Here is a 6,295-nt window from a genome sequence, read left to right as displayed (position 1 = left end):
GTATGTCTGTTGGTTTTGCTATTATTTATTGATCATTTACTATGTATCAGGCATTATACTAAATGCAAACATGGATTATCTCAGTAAATCTTCAGACTAACCCTGTTAGTTAGGCAACATTCATTCTGAAATCTGATAGATAATACAACTGAAGCACAGAAAAGGGAAGTTACTGAGGTTATACCGCTATCCAGTGAACCTAGAACTTGAACCCAGGCAGTTTGATTGCAGAGCAGAGACTGTACCACAACAGTATATGGCTTCCTTGCATTGTTGTATCTGACTCCAAAATCTTTTGGAAAGATACAAGACATACTAAGATCATATTGAGTACTGGTGCTGAGAAAACACACACACACAATAAGTGCGAATTGAATTATCCTAAATTTATGGTGAAAATTTCAAAGACAAAAGAAAGTGTTAAACATGTGACCCATGAATTTACTACAGAGACTCAAATCATTTTCTGAAGCCATGAATTTACTACAGAGACTCAAATCATTTTCTGAAGCCACTGTGTAGTAAGGAGACCAAGATTCTTTGTTCAGTGATCACCAGTCAGTACCTCACCACCAGCTGTTTTGCCTCTTGCCCAGTAGCTAAGCTGCCATCAGACGCCAGCCGAGCCTATGAGAAGAGAGGTGGTGTGGGAGACGCAGACGCTGGGATGCCTGGAAATGCTGCGAGCATGTGATGAGACCTAACTGAATCCTTTTACCTTGCCGAAATGTTCAGTTTTACAATATAGACTGCTTACGGACTATTCATTTGGAATGGAAGGGATTTTGGAGTCCAGTCAAGCCCACTATTTTTCAGAGGACAAACCTTAGATACAAAGGGATTCGGTAACAGCCCCAAATCTTCCAGCCAATTAGAAGAAACAGGACTAGAATTCTATTCAAAGATTCTTTGCACAATCCCATACCAGGAAGACTGATTCTTGTGAAGAGTAAACTCTGGGGAACTTTTAGGTGCTACAAACAAAAGGAATATTGTGAAAGACAGGCTTCCCAGAGATTGGCAAGGAAACAACTGTTTAAATTACAGTACTAACATCAGTCTACAACTCCAGAAAACTACTCTTGAGAAAGAGGGTCCCTTTCAAACCACTAATATCTGGGGTTAAGTGTATAATATTAGGCTAGAATATATTTTTTGCATGTGGAGTCATTGGAAACTGACTTTTAAGATGATATTTTAAACATGAGAATGCTAATTAATATAACTTAATTACTCTTTTAATTTAGATTTTTAGTATCTTATTTAATTTAATCATTTAATAAGGTGATCGTTAAAAACACCAGTTATAGATCTATTTAACCTGTGGAGGTTCTGGTTAACGAAGTTTGGCAAGAAAGTGAATGCATGCTCACAACAATCCGATTTTGCTGTCTAGTCTTTAAGATGAAAGCATGTACTATAATGCCTGGCACATAGGAGACATTGGGTTTCTCTCTTCCCTTTCCTTTAGGTGCCTATATGGCTGTTTTTGGTGTGGGTGGGAGCACTAATGAATACATGTGTGTATGTGTGTGAGCTTGTGGACAGGGAATGGAGGAAGTAGCTGCCACAAGAGCCCAGACCCTAAAGGACCAGCATGTGGCAACCTTATCAATGGTGGTAGTAAAATGGTAGCCAGAATTCCCACTAGACACCTGTGCAGGGTTGTCCTAATCTGTTGCCTGCGGTAACAAGTCTCCTCACCCACAGAAAAGCCCTGGTTCTAACTACAGCTAACTACAGAAGGCACCTGGAAGCAATGTTCTCTGACCATCCCCTTTCTCTTTAGACAGGTGATTCTGCTCTGGAGGGGAAGACCTATTAGACATTCCTAGGCCAGTGCATCTCAAACTTTCTATGCATATAAATTCCCTGAGGATCTTGTTAAAAGAAAGTTTCCGATTCTTTAGGTCTGGGATAGGGCCCGAGATTCTGCACTTTTAAGAGACTCCCAGGTAAAGCCAAATGCGGCTGGTTCACAGACCATACAATGAGTAGCAAGGATCTAAGGAGCCACTTTGAACTCTCAAACCACCTCCATTTACAGTGGTAGTAAGCTAGAGGAGGAAATTGTTTAAAATCAGAAAGCATGAGAGTGAGAATAAACACAAAAGCCAAACAGAACGAGAGACAGAGGGAGGGAGGGAGGGAGAGACAGAAAAAGAGAGAAAGAGAGAGAGAGAATGAGGAGGGAGAAATAAAGGAAAAGTAGGAGTACTCAGGTCTTTGACACTCTCTGGTTATTCAGACTTTGTATAAGAACATCGATTTTGCATTTTTCTTCCAGAGTATTTTTCAAATCCTTATACTTTATTATTTGATTTTTACAACTAAATGCATTTCTGAAGTTCTGTATCTAAGGATTTGCTATATAATGTACAATTATGAAGGATTCTCTCCCCACAACCCCAGCCAATAAAAAATAACCACTAACCTATATTCTAGAACTGAGTATGAACATATCTGTGTATGAAAAAGGGTGGATGCAGTATCACTTATTTTCATTTGGCTCCTAACAGTTACGAGCAACTGGTGTAACAAAGCTTACCTTTCATTCATTGTATATGAACATAGTCTGTGGATGTTTTTAATTGGGTAAACTATCTAGCAATGTGGAAAGTGTGTGGATGTGAGCCTAACATTACTGGTTTCCTATCCTTACAACCTTTGCAATTTGGGAAAGTTACTGATGTTCTTTGAGCCTGTTTCTGCATCTGTAAAATATGGATAATTATGTCTATCCTCTGGGTTCTAAAAAGAACTAAATGAGCTAACAAATAAAAATATCTACTCTAGAGCTTAGTACAAAATGAAGACTCAGTAAATAGAAGCTAACATTGCTCTTTTCATTTCGAAAAAGAATGTTATCATTTTCTTTTCAAAGTCTGATAAATGATAGTGACTAAAAAATTATATTAATGTTATGTTATTATTATTAATTAGTCATTTTTAGGTTACATTTTAAAGGAAACAAAATAAAACTTGAACACCATAATCCACACCAAGACACATTTCAAATTCTTAGAATATATCTCTGGTAGGCTGACTACAAAACATCTTTAAATCCATCAAAACAATTTTAATTCTAAAAGATTTGGAGGAAATAGAAAGGAAGAAAAGCTAACATTAGCGATTTTGTCTTTTACAAAGTGCCCTACAATTTAAGGAGAAAGATATAGTCTCCCTTTAAGAGTTAAAAACTTTAACAATTAAGCTCAACCTCAAATTGTAATTACTTAAATATCAATTACTACTGTTAATTGGGTACAGACAATCCTATGTCATTCCATTTAATTCCTATTCACACCATCTGAACATGATGGCTACTCACTTTTAACTTCACAGAGAATTTTTCTCCCGCAGAGAAGACTGACTTTTAAACCATCTGGATATCATCAGAAACGAAGATCGGAAAGAATAATTTACTGACTGAACAGACATTGAAACAGCCAGTGTGGTGGATGACAAGAAGCCCATGTTTTTGTTTTTTTAAAAAACATTTTTGTCATTTGGCTCACATGCATTTCACATTTTGAAATATTTTGGGACAAGCATTTAAACTGTGAGATTGAATTTCATCATTATGGAGAAAAAAGCGGTCCTAATGGAAGCCATCGCCAAGTCACCCAGACGGCTGACCCTTCTTCTAACCTCGTTGTTAGTCTCAGAAGGAAAACTTGGGTCAGAAGTTACAAAGAGAATGAGACAGCCCACATGTCAGACTGGGAAGTCATCTTGCCTAATAGGTTGAAAATGCTAAGAGTTGAGTTCTCTCTGGCTCTGCTTCCATCCCCATCTTGCTTTGGGCAGATTCTGTCACCTCTCAGATCTCTCTCCATCTTTTCTGCCGCTAAATGTAAAGAGAAACTGTTTTAGCTCCCAGATTACACTAGGCAATGCTGGTTAGAAGTGGGAGGAAGTAATTAATAAACACTTGTAAACTACACATATAACCTGAGACATAAATTATTCTCACCCAACCTGGTGATGGTGGTGAAGGAAGCAGCATTGAGGCCAGGGCTGCTGTGGTGGTGTTTAGATGGCAGGGCGCACGCACTAGTCCCTCTCTTAGCAATCAGCAACTAGAACCAAAGAATAGAGTCCCGGGCTGTAAGGAAGGAAAGGCTAATGTCTGATGGGGAACCGCTCCAGTACAGCCATGTTACGTTACACACACTCTGCTATGGAAACCACTCCTTTTGGAGTGAGGTCAAAAACAGATTGGGGCATGTCTGGGAAATATCAGGCTTTGAGTTTTCCAAGATTTTCCCTCCCTTCCTCCCCATATTTATGTTGTATTCTGTGGCTGCCTCAGAACCTCTGCTTCCTTGAAGAGGGGAAAGAAGGAAACCTACACCCAACCATTAGTAAGTAAAACAAACATTCAAGTGCATCTGCACCTAATTAGGTTTTTTTCATTGAAATCTTTCAAATAGGAATCCCACTCCCTGAGGCAATTCAGAGACACTGCAGGAAGAGTTTGATGGGTGAAAATGGGGCCACGGTAAGTGATTAAGGTCATCATGTGCACAGTAGTATGTTTTCTTTTTAATAAGCAGACTATATTCAATGCACAGAGAAAGACAGGAAGTATAATGGTTATGACAGTTGTTTTCAACCCTGCCTGTCTTATACTTTTGTAGCTCAGAAACTCTGGGATGGGCCCTCACATTAATGTGTTTTTTGTTTGTTGCTTATCGATTTGTTTGCTTGAATCTTCACAGATAAGAATTAAAGAGTTTAGCAGTTGGCTCTGGAATCAAAGCAACTTCTGTTCAAATCCTGTCAATCACTAATTATGTGACAACCCTTGGTACTCCACTGCTCCCCACAAGATGCACAAGTTACTCGATCTCACTAAAATCTGAATAATATTGTATCTGCCTCAAAGGGTAATGACAAAGACTAAGTGAATAAACTTAGAATTGACATATATTGTACATTAAATAAACTATTAACTCATTGTTTATCATGATTTATTTTTCTTATGATTAAAGTAGGTACAATTAAATTCTTCTAAAAGGCTGTCAGAAGACAGCTTCACTGTTCTAGGATATGTGGATTGTTCCAAGGTTTTACTCTGGGTCCTCGTTTAAGAAAATAAGCTCTGACCCACTGTGTAACTAAAACTCTGCAAGAGTGAGCTACTTTACAAATCTCTGAACATTGCATGTGGTGCTTGATTTCAGTACGATGACTGGAATTGCCCAGTCACAGGGTACGCATATCTTATATTTTGATACATGTTGCCAAACTACCTTCCAAAAGTTGTATCAACAACAAACACATTTTTTTAATGGAGCATTTACTATGTACCAGGTACTATGCTGTATCTCATTTAATTCTCAATACAATTATGCAAAGAAGATTTTATCTTCATATACCATGTGATGAAAATGAAGCTCAGGTGTGTAAAATTATGTGCCAAAATAAAACAGGTTGTAAGTGATAGAGAAGGGTTTGAACCAGATCTGAATTCAGATGGACTAGATACTTTCCAACTGTACCATGGGAAAATGTAATCCAGGATAAAAATGAATTCAAGGTATTGAAATATACTCATAAATTTATCAGATTTATCACTGAATGACATCTAATCCATACATTTGTTTACATGTCTGTAAATGAGGAGGTTCAACTTAAGTAGTGACTAAGATTACTTCCAACTCAATGAGTCTGTGTTGGGGGTATTGTTGAGCACTAGTCCTGATGGATTACATGTCTATATGTTAATATTTTAAGGTGGTGACTATGTTAGTTGTTCTTCATGTTTACAAAGCCTCAAACAAGGAGAAATGGACCCTGGGCAAAGCCAAAAGTTTTTAATGTTGAAAGAAGATCACCTAAGATTATCTGTTTATCTCTGTGATAAACCCCAGATTTTTTTAAATTAAGTTTATTGGGGTAACACTGGTTAATACAATTACATAATTTTCAGTTGTACATTATAATTTGACATCTGTATATTCTATTGTGTGTTTACCACCCAAAATCCGGTTTCCTTCAGCTACCATATATTTGACCCCCTTTACCCACTTCACCCTCCCCTTTCTCCCCTATATTTTACCCCCTTTACCCCGTTTACCTCCCCACTCTTCCCACTCCCTACCCTTTGGTAACCACTAGTCTGTAGTCCATGTCCATGAGTCTCTGTTTGTTTGCCCTGTTCATTTGTTGCTTTTATGTTTATATCCCACATATAAGTGATATCATGTGATTTTCAACTTTTTCTGTCTGGGTTATTTCACTTAGCATGATTATCTTGAGGTCCATCCATGTTGTCGCAAATGGCAGT

This window comes from Pteropus alecto, unplaced genomic scaffold (assembly GCF_000325575.1).
Source record: "Pteropus alecto unplaced genomic scaffold, ASM32557v1 scaffold161, whole genome shotgun sequence".
NCBI lineage: Eukaryota > Metazoa > Chordata > Mammalia > Chiroptera > Pteropodidae > Pteropus > Pteropus alecto.
The sequence above is the reverse complement of the archived record's forward strand: the minus strand, read 5'-3'. Positions refer to the sequence as shown.